Source organism: Polyodon spathula, chromosome 24 (genome assembly GCF_017654505.1).
Source record: "Polyodon spathula isolate WHYD16114869_AA chromosome 24, ASM1765450v1, whole genome shotgun sequence".
In the NCBI taxonomy this organism is placed as follows: domain Eukaryota; kingdom Metazoa; phylum Chordata; class Actinopteri; order Acipenseriformes; family Polyodontidae; genus Polyodon; species Polyodon spathula.
Genome location: NC_054557.1, coordinates 21,611,668 through 21,629,984, shown reverse-complemented (window position 1 = coordinate 21,629,984; position 18,317 = coordinate 21,611,668). Strand labels below are relative to the sequence as shown.

General features: G+C 43.2%; 1 pseudogene; it reads left to right on the top strand.

Moving 5' to 3' along the window:
• The first annotated feature begins 1,981 nt into the window (after positions 1-1,981).
• LOC121298607 lies at positions 1,982-11,557 on the top strand (annotated as a pseudogene).
• The last annotated feature ends 6,760 nt before the right edge of the window (positions 11,558-18,317 follow it).

The window sequence follows — 18,317 nt, the reverse complement described above, 5'->3', positions numbered from 1 at the left end:
CAGGGGGCTCTTCAAAAACCCACAGTGTTCTCTGTGATTCTTCTGACCTTGTGATCTTTAGAAGTCTCCAAGCATTTAACGGATTCTTGTAAAAACCCTCCAACCCTGCATCACTAAAACAATCAAGAGATATTATAAACAAATGTCTGTCAAAACCCAGCTTCCCTGCCTTCTGCAATAAACAAAATGCCACATCTCTCCAGCTCAGCTGTGGGGTATATAACAGCATCTGGGCAGCCTGCAGCCTAAACGCTGCCATCCTGCTAGGGATATCAATCCCTGCCCTCCCTCCTCACGGGGGAGATACAAAACAGCCGGGCGGATCCAGTGACGCCCGCTCCAAAAAAACTGCATCAGGCATCTCTGTATCTTATTTAACAAGCACACTAGCTTATGCCAAAGCATGGAGGCGACAAGATTGTTAATGATAAGGACCCTACCACTGAAGGAGAGCAGAGAGATGAGCCACTGCCAGCTGTGCAGCCTCCCCTTCACCCTGTCCAGCATCCCTTCCCAATTCTGCTGCATGAACTGTTCTTTCCCAAAATAAATGCCTAAAAGTTTGACTCCAATTTTGTTCCAGCTTAAAACTGAAGGCAGTAATGGAGGGGGGGGGGGGGGGTACCCAGCTGCCAACAAGAAAAGCTTGATAGGGGTTGCATTGGGCACAGCTGGTACTGCCAGTCCAGGCAGTTTCCCCCTCAGCTGGTGTAGCAGGGGTTCTATAGAGAGGGTATAGAGCATCCCTGAGAGGGAGCAGCCCTGCCGTATCCCCCTCTGCACAGGGAAGGGGACAGTCAGACCATTATTAATCTTCACAACACTAAAAACATTGTGATAAAGGAGTCTTATAAAAGAAGTAAAAACAGGGCCAAAACCAAAAGCTTTTAAAACACAAATAGATACTCATGGCCAACTCTATCAAAAGCTTTTTCCTGATCAAGCAAAATTAAACCAAAATCAACATTACAGACTTTGGATACATTAAAAATATCTCCTAATAAAAACAAATTATCAAAAATCGATTTCTCAGGCACACAGTACGACTGGTCTGTGTGCACCACTGATCCAATGTTGGTCTTTAGGCGATTAGCAAGAGCTTTGGAAAGCAGTTTGTAATCGGAGCACAGCAAGGAGACAGGCGCCAGTTCCTGATGTCACAGAGGTCTCCTTTCTTGGGTAGCAGTGTTATCACTGCCCTGCAGCAGCTCAGTGGCAGCTCCCCATCCCGAACACATTCCTGCAGGACCTTGTACAGGTCCTCACCAACATAGCTCCAGAACTTTTTATAGAATTCTGCAGGCAGTCCATCCAGTCTGGGAGCCTTCCCTTTGGAAAGCTGCACCATGGCCGCAGTAAGCTCTGGGAATGTCGGCGGGGTGTCCAGTCCGCTGCTCTCCTGCTTGTCCAGGCTGGGGAGACCCTGGAGAAGCGACTCCATCTTTCCTGGGTCGCAGCCCTCAGCTTTGTAGAGATTAGTATAAAAGCTCACTGCAACTGATTTTATATTAATAAAATCAATAAAAAATCCCAGCGTGTTTTAGCTGTACTTTTAAAAGTCGACCTTGAACAATCTCCTTAATAGATAAAATCTCCACCCCAAATCCTGTAGAAAATAAAACAGCAACCCCAGCACTAAAATGAGATCCGTGGCTTATAATACAGTCGCCCCTCCACTCAGACTGCCAGTGAGACTGATTACTGCTGTCTGAGTGTGTCTCCTGCAAAAATTAATAAATTTAGCCATTAACAATGTTTAAACGTTTTCCGAACTGAGCTGACATATTTTTTAAGTCTGAACCTTTATTTCTGGTCAAACTCATTCATAGACGATTTACTTAATATTAAATCTGCAAAACAACAAGACAAGTTTCTGGTATGGGAAGAAGGATTTAATGTCTACTCACCTCTTACCTTTTGTTCTTTCAAGAAAATTGCTGATCTCATTCAGTGAATACAGTTTCCTCTCTGGCTGGCCGAGATGTCAGAGAACTGCGAGGTATCAGAGAGCCCGCCCTCCCATCCATCCTCGTCCGATCCCACCGATCTGTGCTCCTCCTCTTATACAGAATCTCCATCAGCGGCTGGCATCTCCGCTACCAACCTCGCAGGCTGAGGAGTCTCTCAGGGGTGGGGAACGCCAACAGGGCCTACCTGAGCCCCGAGGCTATCCCCCCCCCAACACCGCTCTCTTCCAGCACCGGGTCTTCAGACATGAGAACCGCAGGTTGAGGCCCACCTTTTTCTTGTCCTTCAGACCCGTTGCTCAGCTCCACTGCAGTGGAGGGTTGAGAGCCTACACCGCTGTCCTGAGAGACCATAAAGGGCCCCCACACAGACTCCTCCTCGCCCGCCGCAGGGTCGGCAGCAGCAGGAAATGTTCTTTTTTTAAGTTTTCTTTTTTTTTACAACTGCAGTGTACACACCGTCCTTGTCTGCGTCGACCGGTGCTGCATCCCCTGGTCTGGCTGCAGCCGCGCTGGTGTCCGGCTCCTCCGCTCTCTTCCTCTGGGGCTGCGGCTCAGGTCTCAACGGCTCCTCCACTTCCTTTCTCTAAACCATCCCGGCTGCCTCCCCGTCACCACCACTACTACTTGTCCCTGCTTCAGTTTGTAGCTTGGGGCAGGTCCGTTTAAGGTGCCCCTATTCCCCACAAGAAAAAGATTTAAAAACCTCCGTGCTGGCAAAAACAACTTAATCCCTGCCCTCGACATTAAAATCCCAAGTTACATTTAAAAAATGTTCCAGGTTATCAAGCAGTACAAATACTTGTCTCCTAAAAGACATGACGTGCTTAATCTCACGGTTTTTACATCCAATATTACTTTGGTAAGAGGTGTAGATCATTCAACATAAATCCCTCTTCCACAATTTTGTTAACCAGATTTTCTTGGTTAAGAAAAACCACCATATCTTTGTTCATCCGTGAGGCGGATTTGATCCTTTCAAAACCAACCACTCGCCCCACGGCAAGCAGCACATCTTCAACAGAATCATTATTTTCAAAAAAAACTTTAAAACCGTGGCACCTAGTCAGCCCCCCAAACCCACCAAAGTGGGAGCCCATCTTTGGGCACACACTGGCTAAAAAATGTTTAAAAAGTATTAAGATAACACAAAAATACTTTAAAAAAAAACGTTCAATAAATATATAAGTAAATGGTGACACGGCTCGCAAACCCTGCTTGCAGAAGCCCCTCCCACAATCCTCAGAGTGAGAGAGAGAGAGAGAGAGAGAGAGAGAGAGAGAGGGGGGGGGGGGGCAGACTACAAATGAGGTCAGTAAAGTAACCAAATGTCCAGTACAACACGAGACAATCCACAATTGTGATCCCACTATGGCACAGCTGCAATGTAATGATCCTACTGTATAGAGAACTTGAACTGCAGTTACAATGTCATTCTACCATACTGTAGTCTAGTCTAGTGAGTTTTTTTTTTTAATTTTTCCTGATTTATAATGCGCAAGTCCTTCCTTTGCTATGCTCTGTGACAGTCCTGGTGTTTGATTCTGTCCCCTTTGTTACTGAAGAGGGCCAGCTGCTCTGCATCATTTCAAGTGCTAAACAGGATTGCAGTGTTTCAGAGCGACTGAAAAAACTGAGTAGGTCTATTTGAAGAAGTACTCTTTATTTGTGTGAGGATTATTGTACTGAAAAATGAATCGCGTCCCCCTCACTCTCAGTCTGTCCTCTCCTTTCTGCTCTTTTCTTATCTCACCAGGCAGCACTTAAGATAAACTAGAAGTAGTCCTTTACCCCAGTGCTGATTTTGGTAAGCAGCCACTTTCCTTATTGAAAAATATTTCTTCACATTTGTGTAGAACATCCCGCTCCCCTTTTTAACTAACACTAGAGCCAGCCTCACTCCTCTCCCTGTCTCTCAGCTCTAACCACTAAAACCAGCCTCATTCCCTTCACTCCCTCACAGTCGCTCATCAGCTGTAACCACTAGAGCCTGCCTCACCTGCCATTTGTTCCATACCCTCTTCTAGTCTTTTAGTTTCTCTGTCCATCTCTCTTCTCTCCCAGTCCCTCTCTCCTCTCCCAGTCCCTTTCTCCCATCTACTTTCTCTCTCTGTGTGTTGCAGGTATTGAGATCAATGAGCAAAGAGTGTTATCAGCTCATCTGCCCTTCGTGACTGAAGCTGAGCTCATCCACTACCTCTTCTCTCTCCTCCCCTTCGATTGTCTGCAGATGGTAATGGAGCCTTAAGGAGGTACAGCTGGGGCAGAACAGGGCAGTGGTAGGGGTATAGTGGTTGTTTAATGCCACGTTTCCAACTTTCACTGGGCCTGACTTGAAAGCGGTTTGAAATCTAGTTCAGATCTGAGACCAAATCCATTTCAATCGGGACTCTGTCCATCAGTTGTAAAAGTCATTAAAGAAACCTTCTGCTTGCATTGCATTATTTATTAACCTAGAGAAACATTTTATCATAGAAAAGATGGGAAATGTAATTCCACCAAATCACATTTTTACCCAAACATTTTATTGCAGTATTAGAAATACCAGATTTTTTTTTTTTGTTTGTGTGATGCTGGGGACATCATGAGACTAAGTTTTTTACAGACTGATTTCACTATGCAGATAGAAATTGGGTTAAAGACTCCTTTAAAATGCTTTCACCAAAGAGTCTGTCTTTTTAATTTGCATCTCGCAGTGACTCTAAGGATCCTAAAAGATTCTCAAAATGATTTTGAATAGAGAGCTCCCTTTTCTCTTCTCTTCCCCCCTCCCCTCTGTCTCAGATGGACGCTGTGGGGGGTCTCTTCAGATTTATGGAGAGTGGGTGCGGACCTGGAGGACAGCAGGACAGACTGCTGTAGGGTACCCCCAACCTGCCGTATATTTGTGTGTGTCTGTCACAATCTGTCTGTATGTGTGATTGTATGTGAGTGTGTGTCTGTCTGTGTCTCTGTCAAAGTCTGTCTTTGTGTGTGTGTGTGTGTGTGTGTGTGTGAGCCTGCATGTGTCCAATCAGCCTATTGATTCTCCTTTTTGATTTCAGAAACAATCTGGTCTACATAGATCATGACACATACTGGTTTGTCAGTGTTTTTAATGGTGCTAAACTTTAAAGCCATAAAACAAGACTCACGTTTTGACAAGACCTCTGAGCCAAATAGCATGTAGAACTACTCTGGGACTGAGATAGCATAGCAGGCAGGGAAAACAGAATAATTTGTTTTTGGGGTAATCTTTGAGAATCGCCCCAAATGTTTCACTCTTTATTTCTCTGTGCATTTTTTTTTTTCCTCCAGTGTTCTGCAGATTTTCAAAGCTGAGCCCCACCCCTCCATATACAAACTGGCTTCAGGAGTTAAGTAAGGCATGAGCCTGCACAGTGAGGGAAGCTTTTTGAAATGTGAAAAACATTCTCAATAAAAGGGAGCCAGCGTGATTTGTAGAGGTGCACATTGAATTATCAGACAGGTAACAATCGACAGTGGATGCATCGGAAACGCTTTAAAATTCTAAAAGAAGGAAGGTGTCTGTCTGGGTGGAGGGGGGCTCAGGTAGTTGAGACCACTGTCTAAACTCATTTTACATTTTTAACATTTGTACTTGTAGGAATTCTGAACCGCTGCAAGCCCAAGTTTGGATCCAGGCTGATGCGAAACATGCCCTTGTGTTTCCATTGCTACACAGTGCAGAATCAATGCACTGTCTGTCTGTCTGCATTGCTGTGAGACTGGCACTGCCTGTCTGTCTGTGTCTTTCTGTCTGCATTGCCATTGTAATGCCTGTCTGTCTGTTTTGCCATAAGAGTGACACTGTCTGTCTAGTATCTGTTTGTCTGTCTAAGTGTCTGCATTGCTGTGAGATTGGCACTGTCTGTCTGTCTGTTTGCATTGCCATAAGAGTGGGGCTGCCTGTGTGTCTATCTGCACTGTGTCATTTTTTGTCTGCGTGTATGTCATCTTGATGTATCTCCTCTCCCCCTTGTCCCTCCTTCCTCTCTCCTCTTCTCCTTGTCCCTCCCTCCTCTCTCCCCTCCTCTCCCTGTAGCCCCTGGTTTCTCAGACCCACACGGGACCTGGCCATGCTCAATATGCATCAGGAGGTGATCAAGTTCTTCACCTCCCAGGGAACAATCAGGTGCTGACAACACTGCAGGACTGCCTGAAGAACATCAAGGGCATCCCGGTGAGAGGTAAGTGTTTGTGCTGGTTTGTATTGCAGGCTATGCTGAGGAGAATCACCCTGTCTAACACCAATGTGAGTGACTGGCAAACCCTCTACAAGGTAAATTCAAATTAAAATGACATGGAATGAATTACATCCCCCAGAATCTATATGGCACAAGCTGGTTTTATATAGGAGGAGAGTGGGAGAGGAACAAAACATCTTGGTTGCAGGGGTGTTTATCCTTTCAGCTGTAGTTGTCAGTCAGTAACACTGAGTAATAGTGATAAATGTATGACATTGGCAATATGTCGAAGATTATCCTCTCCCCTTTACTGCACTTTGCTGTGCTTTTACTAGGGGATACCCCCAACCACAGAGATATACAGAGACAGTGATACATGGACATACAGAGAGACACACACTGTGATACACTGGGAGACAGTGGGTCTGAGATGCACACAGACACTGATACACAATGAGACACTGACACAATGAGACCGACAAAGTGGAAGTATGTTGTGCAGGTTTTTCCCAATAAAGTACTTGGAGACGTCACTTAGTTTTCCAAAATAAGGGTGCATTTTATTTACAGTGCACAGAGAAACCAAAACAAACTAAATAAAGAAACAGCAAACAAAAGCCTAATTGACTCAAGGAGCGCTATCTTTACACTTGGTTTCCCTAACTAAATGGTAGGGCCAGTCAAACTGTTTTCCCAAGAAAACTACATGAGAAAGGTTACACACAGCAACCATACAGGTTTGTCCTCTTTGGTTCTCAAACCCCTCACCCTGCAGGGGCTGTTGATGGTTTCTCACTGTACTTACTTTCAACACACAGTTAGTACAGCTGTCCAGACTCAAACACTCAATAATGGTTTCCACAGTTCTTCTCTCAAACTTACTCTCCTTCAACCAGACCTAAACAAAATTACTTATTTTACAGGGCTCTTGATTAGAGAATGAATTACCACTTTTACCAAATTATTTACACCTCATTTGTATCTACAGACATTAGCGTTCTCTTATGACCTCTAGTGGATACTCTTAGAAAAACAGCTAATTCCTGACACTTTTTTTTTTTACAGAAAACCTGGACACAGCGCTCTGCTCATTCCCAGGCTCACATCCTATTACCAGTTTGCCAGTAAACAGCACACAGCAATCCATGTTTTATATTATAAGGTGGTATAATATCATGCAGTTCCCGCTGAGGTGTCACACTGTGTCCTGTATTTGGACTGCAGGAGGATTTCGAGCTTGGCATTGTGGAGAAACACTTCACCTTCAAACCCAAAGCATGCATCAAACCCAAGGCAATTTCTACAATGTGTGCCGTCATTCTGAGTGGTTCTCTCTGCAGTTACTCAATATTAATGAAAGCCACAGACACACCTAACACGGGCTAGGTCAGCCAGTCTTTGCAGAAGTGAGAACCAGTGCCATCTTGTTTCCAAATTCTGATATAAACAAATACTTATTACAGCTGAGAAATCATTGCCTAAATGAGCAATGGATTCTACTCTACCCCCCCCCCCCCCCCCCCCCCTCCCTCCCTCCTCCTCCTCCTCCTCCTCCTCCTCCTCTCTCCCCTCAGAGAAGCGCAAGATGATGGGTCTGTCTGATTTCCTGATGGATGTGGCGAGGAAAGACAATCTGAACAGTCAGATTCCATCCTGCAGTGTCATCTAAATTCCACCTGTGAGGGGGGAGACACTGGGAGGGAGGCTGGCCTTAGTGGTTAGAGCTGAGATGGGACCGTGAGGGAGGGACTGGCTGCCTGTTCACCACAATCAACTAACCACCAATCTCAAGAGCGTCAGAGAGCCGTTCATAAAGTCCCGTGTCCTCTAGCGGAGCGCACTCTCAGAGTGCCCAGGGCACACTGTGACTGCTCCATTTAGGAGCTTGGTTCTCAGACACACACACACACACACACACTGGCTCAGGAGCTGGGGTCAGTCACACACACACTGACTGCTCTGGCTCAGGGGAGGGGTCTCAGACACACTGTGAACTGTGGCTCAGGAGCTGGGGTCTTAGTGAATGGTAAAATAAGTACAGTTTTTTGTCATATGCAGTTACCAAGATACACAAATAGTGCATTCAATTACTTTGTACAATTGACTCTACTGTGTTTAAAAGCTGCTGTTTTTCAAATGGTTATTATTAACATAGTGTACAATGATCCTTTTCTTTTGTTTGTTTTATGTGTTGGTGGGTATGCAAAGCATTAAACTAAGTCAAAGTTGTTAGTACTGCAGTTAGAAATGTAGTCCTTAAACCTATTAAAAAAACTGCCTGTTTAAAACTTGATGTAATGGTATCGATTTTTACCTTTCACTAACTCCCTGCAACACATTTGCTTCGAAACATTTCTACTTGTATATCAATTAAAATGCATAACATATGCTTATTATACACTACTGGTGCACACTACAAATGCTACTTTGTAAATCCCTTTTTAAAGTAGAAATATAAATAAAGTCAAAGTTGAAAATGAAAGTATTCAGCTGTTTAGAAAACAAGCATATTTGATATTTCAGTGTAGGTGTGCTGGGAGGCGCTAGTGGTTAGAGTGAGGAAGGACAGGAAGGTTCCTGTGGTTAGCTCTGTGACTCATGGAAATAAAGTAATCTGTTTTATTTGTCTGTCTGTGCACATATCACATATCACATCATACATATATGATTGCAATGAGTCTGGAGTAATCCTGCCACCAATGTGATTTATAAACCACAGCGGCCAAGGCTAGGTTAAAAACAGCGGGTTCAAATAACCAAGAGAAAGATACAATAACTAAAACTCATCAAATCCAATTCCCCCAGTTTATTAGACGGGGTGACTACAACACATTGAAACTAACAGAAGGAAACAAGTGGGTTTGATAGCTGGATCTTCAAAGAATATTTCAAGCAGCAGCCTGACTGAACCAAAATATAATCTCTGTAAAATATAAACTGCCTTTTTTATTGCTTTTTCAAAGCAATACTTTTCTGTAACTAGTTACCGTTTTGTTCAGGTAACTTGTAACTGTAGCAGGATTACTTTTTAAAAGTAACTAACCCAACACTGACAGAGGTACGTACTCCTAGCTGATCCCAGGAAATGTATTAAGTGGCTTGATGAAATAGAGCTTGTCTCTTTCATTTACTACACAGGTATAATTACAAAGAGCAAAGCATTGAGCTGCACCCCACAAGCTTAATAATAACAAGACAACAGCAATTATCTCAATGGTCATTTGTTAAAACGCCCAGCCTCACTTCTTACTCTTAAAGACCTGCATACACTAGGAAACATGTTTCCAGGCAAAACATTTCCTTGTTTATGCTGGATGTTTCTGTGCTTCCAGAGAAACAAAGAGACATGATTCCCGGAGTAAACCAGGCTTCTACATTGAGCAACATTTTGCCTTTAGCCAATCAGAAGAGACTGTGCGCATGAGTCATCGATCAAGTGACCGTGCAAGATGGTGACTTCTACGGAAGATGACATGGTTTGGAATCCTGCCACTGTCAATCGTTTTTATTGATCTGCACGCTGGCGCATTGTCGTGTCATTTTGGTTTATTCGTGATCCTACAAGCCTCGGCAGATCCTTAAAAGTGTCTGGCTCCATACCAACAAAACTGTGATAACTGAAGCATAGCTCATTTAAAGAACTATGGTCAGCTCCTCTCCCCTCACAATTTAGGATCCACTCCCCTGTCCACACGACTTTGTTCTCATGCTTTCCCCTTCTTTTACAAAGTTTTAGTGCAATTAAAAGTACTGTAAGGCTTTCTTTTATTTTTGGAGTGTGCAGCAGGAATTATCACATGCTGCTTGAAAAAAGGTTCCAGACAATTTTTGAAGAAACATGTTTCTATGTGTTACAGCACCCTAATCACCCTTTACAGCACTAAATTTGCACTGTGATTTTGCAGTTTCCCCCTGTGTTCGAGTGATTTGCAGTGCTCAGGTGTACAGCTGATGCAGGTGCTCCAACAACGACAGACACAAAGTTCACGGTTCAAAACAGTTCTTTATTTTCTTTCTTTTCTGCTTGAGACCATTAAATAATAATGCTGGCTCTGCATAACAATGTATATTGACAGCGTATAAACCACAGGGTTCAGTCCCAAAATAATAATGCAAAGAACAACACACAACACAGACACGGTTCTCCTGACACTGAGTGCTCTGAGTGCAGGTACTTGTTTCCATAAACAAACAAAACGCTTTTCACAGTGCATTTCCTTTCTCAGTCATCCTCACAACTACATCAAAGGAACAGATTCCATCGTTACATCCCCAATTATACCCTTAGCCACGCCCCCTGCGATGGCTAGTCCAGTCACGTCTCCTCCAATCCATGTCTGACACATCGCGTACCGCTTTAGGGCGATGAATTTGGGCATTGTGACTCTGCCCCCTTCCTGGCTGGCTGGCTTCCCACTGACCCTGGAATGAACTGCCAGACCAACCAGTACAAGGCACTCTGTTCCTGTAATACAGAGCCTTCACAGATCGGGAGAGAGACGATTGACTAGGATTCATTTGTTCTCTGTCACACATCCCCCCCCCCACCCACACACTTTTACAATGGTTACACTAAGCATTTATCAAACCTCAACACAACCTCCAGTGACTGAATGCAACTGACACTGTGCTTTCCAAGGGACTCAAACAGACACAGTCCTGCTGTGCATTCTAAATAGCAGTCTCTAGTTTCCAAATCATCATTTTACATATACCTCAATTTACGATGATCCCACTCATTGCAGTTCCTGTCTAAGGACAGACTACACTACAGGAGCCAGAGGACTAAGGAGTTGGACGCTATGTTCGGAGACCTGCACTGTGAGATACGTAGTGAGCAGCATAGCCTTACTAGCGCTGTTGTGTTACATACAGCTCTCACCACAGTGTGTACAGAACAGCAAGGCTCTGGCAGACAGACCCCAGATAGAACTTTATTTAGACACTCATGTTGGATAGCTGTTGGATTAGTGTTATACAGGGCGGTCACGCCAGCATTGCCCTGTGTACAGCATACAGCGAGACTCTTCTCAGCACACAGCAGGCAATGCCACTGCACTAGAGTACAACTTTATAGACACCATGTTGGGTAGCTGCTGCAGTTCTATACAGGGTTTTCTATTAGTGTTATATAGTGTTGCTGTATTCCTACATGCTTTCACTGTGCTCTGTTACACTTTGCCATGCTTTTCCTGTGATAAGTGTTTCTCTGTCCCTGCTGGCCCCTCAGATCTGGAGACGGCAGTGATGACGCAGCTGCAGGAGAAGGTGGTGGAGAAGGGCCCGGTCCTGTACCAGGTGATGGAGTACTCTGCCCAGCTGGACTGCCTCCTCTCCCATGTCTCTTCTCTCTCTCTCCCCTCTCTCTCAGTTGGGGCTGGCTGTGTTCATGGCTCTGGTTAGCAGTAACGTTCCTGCGTCGGAGGCTCACATTGGCCTGGTTGATGGGACCGACGAGCGCATGCAGGGCCAGGAGTCAGTGTCAGTGGGTCTGTCGACCTTTATGATCGACCTCAGCCAGGTGACAGCGACACACAACAAGAGAATACACTGTGGGTACGGTGTCTCTTAATGTAATGATGTGCGAAATGATGTCTATTACACAAAGAGACACCCCACATATGACGTATGAACTTATAATAAATTACAAAAGCTAAAATTGACCTCTGGAACTACTACTAAGTTATTGTTATTTGTTTTACATGTCTATTGAATTTATAGTGTGGTCACGCCAGCATTGCCTGTGTACAGTACAGCACAGCGAGGCTCTGCCCATCAAACAGCAGGCAGTGCTAAAGCACTAGATTACACTTTATAGAGACACCGTGTTGGGTAGCTGCTGTAGTTCTGTACAGTGTTATAGTGTTATATAGACACCATGCTGGGTAGCTGCTGTAGTTCTGTACAGTGTTATAGTGTTATATAGACACCATGCTGGGTAGCTGCTGTAGTTCTGTACAGTGTTATAGTGTTATATAGACACCATGCTGGGTAGCTGCTGTAGTTCTGTACAGTGTTATAGTGTTATATAGACACCATGCTGGGTAGCTGCTGTAGTTCTGTACAGTGTTATATAGACACCATGCTAGCTGCTTAGTTCTGTACAGTAGACACCACCATGCTGGGTAGCTGCTGTAGTTCTGTACAGTGTTATAGTGTTATATAGACACCATGCTGGGTAGCTGCTGTAGTTCTGTACAGGGTTTTACAGTGCAATGTGTGAAAGGTACTGCAGGTATCTGAAGCTTTAGAAGGCACTTGCTGTCTGTCTAGTTGTATTTCTGTGTGTTCTGCTTTACGATAACAATGGGTTATGATTTTAAAAGTTGAAGCAAGGAAGACATTACTTACTAAACCAGGTGAGAGGGTGAGGCTGTTCTATTTCAAAAGATGATCTGTTAACCCTCACCCCACTATGTTATCGCATCAGTCAGTAGCTCGATCTCAATGTTGACTCAATGACTCATGAGTTGGGTGTGTGTGTTTTTCGTGGATTATAATGGTTGTGGTGCAATAAATAATTCCATGTATCTTCCTTGTTGTGTATTTCTGTTTGCTATACTGGTCTCAAATGTCCTGGCACATGTTACAGTAAAAATGTATTTTCTTTTTAAAACATGATATCTGGTACTACACTATGCAAGCCATGCTTTCAGATAGTGTTGCCCTTCCTTGTTCATTTCACCTGGTCCCAAAGGCACATCTAAACTGAAAAGATTTCCTGAGAGTAAGTCATGAAAATTTTCTTTACCACTGTGACAGGATGGTCGCAGTGCACAGGTTCGTAGTGATGTCACGGACCAGGAAATGAGACACAGAGTGGTGAATGAGTTGAATTTGAATGAAAGCGCTGCTGCGTGGTTTATTAAACAAACAGAAAATAAAAGGTTTGTACAAAACACTGTCACCAAAACAGGACACGGCACTTTCATCCAAAATAAAGAGACAAACAAAACAAACAGACATTAACAAACAGGGTGGACGAACGCTACATAAGTATGGTGCTGGTGCTCCTCTCTCTCTTACCCGTTCTCCTCTCATGAACACACAACCCCGAGTGAGTGAAAACATGCTGCTTTTATGCAGCTGTACCGAGACTCGTTTGCTAATCAATCATTCATTCTGTCTCAGGTGGACGGCTTGTCGCTGCTGGCTTCTTCTCTGAAACTCTGGCTCCAGCCTGGACAGGCTTGTCCCCATGTCTTCATTTCAACAAACTTCCACAGCCTGTTTCAACTCAACCTGCTGCCTGAGAGACCACGCCTCTGCTACCGGGTACAAAGAGACACCGAAACACACAGAGTGACACAGAGACACTGAGAAAAACTGAGACATACAAACACAGAGAGAGACACATACTGACATCGTGACAGAGAGACATTGAGAAAGACAGAGAGTGACATAGAGAGACATTAAGACAGACACAGAAGTACAAAAACACTCACAGACAGAGAGAGAGAACATACAGAGACACACTGACACACGCAGAGACACAGGAGAGAGGATGTTACTGAAGAGAGAAACTCAAACATGGGATATTAAACTGGCAAGGTGCTGGATATTCAGAGAATACAGCTGGAAAGTGCAGCTTATGTTAGGACCCACTACATTGCAGTATTAGCTATAGATATTTAAAGAAGGTTTTGGAAAGGTCATGTGTTTCATTATAGTGGCGTATTTTTAAACATGTTCCCGCCTCTTAACATTTTTAGGGCAATACATTTCTCAACAATTACTCGGGGACGTTCGTCAATAGAAAATAAAAAAAAAAATGGGTTCTAAGGATCACAGTGTATCCCGATCACGCTCATCCTGCAACAATGCTAGTTTTCTGTTCCCAAATATGCAACTCATCTCAGTCAGAGCGCCAGCCTTGTTGCAGGAGGGAGCGTGAATTGGGTACACTGCTATGTTTACAACAAATAATCTTTCCTCTGGCGAACATTCCAGAGCAAAAGCTGAAAGAAAGTAATCCCCTAGTTAATTTACCTATGACGTGTGGGTAAAAAGAATCGAAAATATGTTGGAAATAAAAATGGTGCGATACGAACAATGGACACAGCAAAGTTAAAGTAAGTGTCCTGTAAACACTGCAGAGGGTCCTGTAACACTGACTGTCATTTTTTAAAAATGTTATTTGACATGTTTAATAAAGTCACCAGCATACACTGTCTGGTCACTTTATTAGGAACTCTCCACCCAACTGGATTTGGCATCGACCCTGCCAGTCCCTGTGGCAGATGAAAACTTACCATACCACATCAGTGTCATTTATTTAGCGTCCTTCATGTGGAAGCATTCCAGGGTGCATTACAAAAACATAGAGCAAATGAAAAGAGCTCCAAACTGCTAGAACCTGGAATTCCAAAGTGAAAGAGCTCGAGAACTAAAAGCTTTTCCACCAAAAGTTTTTAATTGAGTTCTTGGTATTATCATTGGCAGATCTGAAAGGACGAACCGGTTTGTAGAGAATAAGTGACTAATAGGCAGGGTTAGAACCATCAATAGTCTTTTCAGTGACAGCAGCGTTCTGAAATCAATGCGCTGCTGCACAGAAAGCCAATATAGTGGCCTTAAAACGTCAAATAAAGTTAGTGTGTGTAATTTGCATTGGCTGCAAACCTATTCAGTGAGGCATCCTGGAGACTAACTATTTAACACTTCAATTTAGAAATACTGAAATAAACTTAATATATTCAGTGAAAACGTTCTCCCTTCTCATTGCTGACCCTGGAGACTGCTGTGGCCGGGAAGGGGCTGGTTTTCTTCTACCAGCTTAGAGAGTGTTTTTTTGGTTTTTTATTAATTTTATTTTTCAGTGCTTATTTTTAGCTATTTTTTCCAGGGCTTTCGCTTTTTATCTACTGAGAGTGAAATTATCCCCACTTCAACAGATAAGAATAAGGCATACAAAACTTTGAAATTCCTTTAACCTTGGGTAGTACCAGATCTTGTGTTTTAAAATGAATGTACGTGTGTATAACTACACCGTTGAGACCTGTGTAGCTAATGGAATACGTTGGACACATCGCTTATATATTTTATATATATATATATATACATATATATATATATATAATTATATATATATATATGGATTTGTTTTTAAATATAATTATTGTTCAGAAAAACACTGTGATTCAGGGTGTCACGAACGCAGGTGTGTCACGAACGCAGGTGTTGTGCTTTTTGTTTTTGCTTTGGCACTGTTCCCATACCACCTGCTCACAAATCAGTTTTCATAGGTCTCCTCAGTTGTATCGGAGATCAGATTACACAGAAATCTGAAATCTGATGGAAAATTCCTGCTGTTTGACAATGGTAATGTTCTGAAATCTGATTCTCATCAAGCAAACAAAGAAAAAAAAACATAGGCACAAGGAAAATATGCATGACGGTCTCCTCAGCTTTAATATGCAGAGATGTATGTACTGTACATACTCTGGTACCAATCATGATTCAGACAGTTCCTCTAAGTATCAAACTCCGTAGTTTCACATAGACTGCGGAGGGAATATTTACACACAGCCAGCATTAGTAAACGCAGGCCAAAGACATTTCTGGCTGTTCTGTTTGTTACATCCTCTGGGGTCCGGAGTGTTGTACAAGGAGGGCTCTGTTCGGCCATGTGATGTGATGAAATACATGTGATGTGATGAAGTATAAATACGAATCTAAACAAGAAAAACATATCAGTTAAGTTAATTCAGATATTTTATGGCCAAACCAAGTTGCTGTTTATACTGTTGTATTTTGTCTGCTGTCTTTCTGTGTGTGTGTCAGAGCTTTACCGAGCAGGAAAATACATCAAGTGCCTGGAGCGGCCCACCTTCCAAGAGCAGTTTGAGAGGTCAGTGCCCCTCTGCCTCTCTCTCTGAGCTGCTGATGTGTGTGTCTCAGTGTGTGCGTGTTTGTTTGTTTGTGTGCATCACTGTGGGTGGGTGTAGGTGCAAGGGCATCTGCTAAGAAATAAATAATAACAATAGTGTGTGTGCATGTAAGTACCATATGTTCCTTTTCTTGTTATGTGCTTTTGTTCTCTGGTATTCTCAGCCTAAATATATTACAGATAGCTTATAATTTTAAGTCTGAACTCAAAACATACTAGGTTACTGTCATTCCCCTATACAGAATTGAGCTGATTAGAAACATATTACTTGCACAGCCTGCTGTTACATTCACCCCTCACTATATCGGCCCTCGCAATACTGCGGATTGGGATATATCGGCTCCCCGTTTTTGTCTGAAGGAACCGAACTAGCATGATCAATCAACAGTCATTTGGGTGCGGTTTTACAATGTTTAGTGAGGAATTTGTGGAATGAGGTGGGGAAGGGTGGAATGTTTCAGTACACCATTAGGTTGGGTCAGATGTCCAGGGGCAGTGGGGGGATGGTAGAAGAAGGGCAATGCCTGCTTGCTTGCTAGATCGTAAATTCCAGGTTGAAGTGAACATAACAACCGCAATGGAGGGGGCAATCATGCCCCACAGCTATCCTCTATTGGTTGAGTATATGAGTTTAGGGGGTAGGGATGGATGAATTGTCTGCTGTGTGCCAAATCCTGATAGGAGCAGGGGATTTTATGTGGAAACTATATAACCCATGTATGTGCTTTACCCCGGTAGAATACACTAGTTACTGATGAAGTGACTGTTATTCTCCGGAGCTCTCTGTATTTTGATGACCACTGCAATAAACCTTTGATGCAACGATTGGTGTGATCAATCGTCTCTGATCCTCTCTGCACTTCATTTTGCGACCCTACCGTCTTAATTGCAGAAAATTAGCACATCACAAACAAAAATACACAAAACAATTATAAACAAAGCATTAATATCGTGCTGTTATCACATTCACACACATTGCACAATAACACAAAGCAAATTGAATATCTACTTGCTGAAGCGATTTTTATTTTAGCCAACGAGGTGTTCACGTGTGGCAGCAATGCACTAGCAAAAGCCACAAGGCAATGACATCAGCTCCCTAGCAACAAGCCTCCTGTTTTGAGAATGGGTTATTTCAATGCAGTGGGTTTGTGCAATTGAGAAAGGAGAGGAAGATTTAAGTTGATGAGAAGCAATTACCCTTCACAGTACAAATGTAAACAGTGCGCTGCTGCTTATACAAAAAATGAGAACAAGCAAGTTGCATAGAGGATTTATATAGGAGCCTGATGCACCTGATAAAACAAGGGAGTGCTTGTACAGTATTTGTTAGCAGCCCATTTGTTTTTCTATGGGTCTCTCGCAATAGCACGGCCCTCGATATGTAGCAGAATTATATTGTACCCCTACACCCGTTATCGGGGCTGCAATTCTGTCCATCCTGAAACCTTCACAATTGTGCAACTGTTGGCTGACCGTTACTTTTCTATTTGACTGGCTGACTACTCAGTGCTGCCACTAGTCTGTACATGTGCAAGGAACTGGGGGACGGGTTCCTGTGCTTGGACCTTGAGGACCTCAGTGTTGATCTGTTCATGATAATGGAGTTGCTGGCCTCTGCTGCATCAGTCCCATAGCGCAGGCTGCTAACAAGGGAATGCCTTTGGTCGTTCATACAGTGGATTTGGTCTACACTCTTTATATCATTAGACTGGGAAAAAGGGGGGTCAAGGGGACAAATGAAAATGAATGTGCGAGAACAGTAGTCTTGTACCAAGAGACATGGAAAGGCAATCAACTGGACAGATTCACTTCTATTAGTGTGAAGACAATATTATTTCACCATAAGAGACAGAAAGGGAGAGGACTAGACAGACTAACTTATGGTAGAGGACTACACTCATCACAAAGAGAAGGGAGTCTTTCCATTGGTCATGTGCAAAGCTACTGTCTTTGTACTATTCAGACAGGAAAAGAGGGTGGGGTTTCACTGAAAAGATTCACTTCTGTTAGTAAGAAGACTGGAACCTGACCATGTTTTAAGAATACTGCCATGTAACTAATAGATGTGAACCTGGCCAGTCAACTCCCTTTCAATCTCTGTTTTATAGTACAAGATGGTCCTTTCACTCCTGAATGTCAACATGCTCATCAAGTTATATCAGAAATCCATGAAACTATTCAAACTGTTCTCAGTTTAAGAAAATATGCTTGATGTAATAAAGTTTTTAAAAAGACATTTATTTCCAAAATGTGCACCAAATCAGTTTACAG